Source organism: Schistocerca gregaria, chromosome 3 (genome assembly GCF_023897955.1).
Source record: "Schistocerca gregaria isolate iqSchGreg1 chromosome 3, iqSchGreg1.2, whole genome shotgun sequence".
In the NCBI taxonomy this organism is placed as follows: domain Eukaryota; kingdom Metazoa; phylum Arthropoda; class Insecta; order Orthoptera; family Acrididae; genus Schistocerca; species Schistocerca gregaria.
In genome coordinates, this window is record NC_064922.1 from 134,020,673 (window position 1) to 134,023,574 (window position 2,902).

Below are 2,902 nucleotides of genomic sequence, written 5' to 3' on the forward strand. Positions count from 1 at the left end.
TTCTCGTGTATTAAATTCACGGTCCTTACGCGCAGTGTACGTTGGTGGCAGTACAATATTTCTGCCAAAAGCCTCAAATGCCGGTTCTCTAAATTTTCTCAATAGCGCTCCTCAAAAAGAACATCGCCTTCCGTCCAGCAATGTCCATGAGAGCTCTCGAAGCATCTCCGTAGTACTTGGGTGTTGCTCGAACCTACCGGTAACAAAACTAGCAGGCCGTCTCTGAATTGCTTCAATGTCTTCCTTCGGTTCCATCTGCTGTGGATCCCAAACACTCGAATAGTACTCAAACAATGAATCGCTCTAGTGTCCAATATAGGTCTCCTTTACAGGTGAACCACTCTTTCCTAAAATTCTCAAAGCTGACCATTCACCTTGCTCACTACAATGCTTACATGCTCATGCCATTTTATATTGCTTTACAACATTACTCCTAGGTACTTAATCGACGTGGCTGTGTTACACAACACACTACTAATGCTGTATTCGAGTATCATGGATCTGTTTTCCCCACTCATCTGCATCAACCTACATTTTTACACATTTAGAGCGTCACGCCAACTAGAAATTTTGTCTAAATCTTCTTGTATCCTGCTGCAGTCACATAACGCCGATACCGTCCGGCAGATCACAGCATGATAAGCAAACAGCTGTATATTGCTGCTAACTCCATCGGCCACATCATGTATGTACATTGAATACAGCAGCAGTCCTATCACACTTTCCTGGGGCACTCCTGACGAAACACTTGTCTCTGAACACTCGCTGTCGACGAAAACATGCTGGGTTCTGTATGACCTATTAGGAGAGCGAAAATTTTTCAAACACTGTTGAATGGGATGAGACTCTTCGTGTATGTTAAGTCAAATATCATCTCCCTAATATCTCTTTTAACTGGGAAACCACCCAATTTATAGCTTAATAGTGACAAGAGAATTATTTTGTGTGTGTGTGTGGAATGTAAAACTGACAGACTGTGATTGTCTTAGATCGACAGTACTGTAACGAATTATCGCAACAGTGTAGTGTTTGAATCTACATCCCTCCACTATCAGATCTGCCCTCCGATGATCTCTGTGTTACTGTCTGTCAGCAGGTGGTGTCACTTTGGCATCACCACTGGTCCTCCCTTCATGGTAACATGGTCCGGGTTATTAAGCTTCTCCAGCGGCTTAAACGACCTCATCTCGGTCCTCTCGCCGCGAGGAGATCATTTTAAGTAAGTTGCGTATTGGACACTGTCTCTCTAGCCACTACCATTTGTTAAGTGGTGCTCCGCCTCCAATTTTTGCAGATTGCTCCCAGCTTATGACTGTCCGCCATTTCCTAACGGAATGCTCTTTCTTTCAAACGCTTACGTTCCCGTTTTGTGTTTGCCGTCTGAGGTATCGGCCGTTTTAGCGAACGACGCGGGGACTGTCGACCGCGGGACTGTCGACCGCGTTTTACTTTTTAACCATCGTAGTAACATGGCGCAGGCCATTCATTTTTAGTTCTGGACCTTCGTTTCTTTATGGCGTATTTTATACGCATTTCTATACTTTCCTGTTTTTAGCTGTTTTCTCTTACTTCGGTTGGCATTGACGTGTACTCGTTTTTAACTCCTCTCTTTGAGTTCGGTTTGTACAGTTTTCACATGGGCGCGTATGACTTAATTGTTTTCGCACCATAAAACAAAACAAACAAACAAAACGTATCAGATCGCATGCTTCGGAGAACTATATTTAATTCCAGAATATGAGGTTTATTTGATTTTCCTGTTTCTGCTTTTGCGTACTTGGCTAAAGGTACAGGGTGGATGAATGAGATCCGATTTATTACCGGAACTGGACAGTAAATTTAATTTCATTATCTTTGACTCATCATTTCAACCGAAAAATTAATCACTCGCGACTAAAACGCCTGAGTTCTCAGTGTAACATATGGTTTGCACTGTCATAGTATAGTTTCTCATGAAGTTTAGGTTATCTGTTGAGAGACAGCAGGTATGTGTACAGACTTTCATACTTTAAAACGACATTTGAATTATTAAATCTCGGATTTGTATCTTAACATCATTCGAAGTGCCATACCAGAGAGAAAGTACTGTTTAGTGGAAATGAAAATGACGTACCACTGGAGAGATGAGGACTGCTGTGCCCTGGCACGCGCCAGAGGCCGCCGCTTGCGGTTCCGCTAGGCTGGACCGCTGCCAACTGCAGCCTGCTTCTGGCACGACCTCAATCCGGCGCTTTCACTGTTTCAAAACTCGACCCATTGCAGCTGGCTCGTTGGTCTAGGGGTATGATTCTCGCTTAGGGTGCGAGAGGTCCCGGGTTCAAATCCCGGACGAGCCCTGAATTTTGTTTTGAAGTAATTCACTCAGCAATTTCATTCTAATCCTTGATAAACTCAAGTAAAAGTTTACCTCCCTTTTTCCTCTCCTTCATCTTCCTGATACATTTCTGCTTACGCAAGTCGTTGATAAAGCGCCTTCCAGTCTTCTTTTCTCCCACAGTCTATCATTCAGTACTTCCTCCCACTCTGCGCTTCACATCATCCATCTGATAGTCTCACCGTCTTGTTCGTAGTCTTCCAGTCGGGCTTCTTCCACATTGAGATTTGCAAAGCTCTCCCTGTTAGACTTTCTGTTCCTTTTCTTTTAAGATGGCTAAACCATTTCAGTCTAATTGTCTCAATAGCTAAAGCTTGTTTCATACTGCTTCATTTTCTTTTTCCTGTCACCTCTTGGCTCGCCCAAGATCCTCTGGTAGAAAGTGTATCTCCATCGTTTTTCAACTGAAATTTGTCTGAGGCAGGCCCAACATTTTGGTCTGTAGGTCAAAATTGGTAGCTCATATAACGCGTATATCATGATTTTTGCTTTGGCAGGTACTTCCCAATTCCTAACTATGTCTGATAC

General features: G+C 43.3%; 1 non-coding gene across 1 annotated transcript; it reads left to right on the forward strand.

The window, feature by feature from the left end:
- Nucleotides 1-2,264: 2,264 nt before the first annotated feature.
- Trnap-agg (transfer RNA proline (anticodon AGG)) lies at nt 2,265-2,336 on the forward strand. Its single transcript has one exon. It is a non-coding gene; the product is annotated as a tRNA-Pro (tRNA).
- The last annotated feature ends 566 nt before the right edge of the window (nt 2,337-2,902 follow it).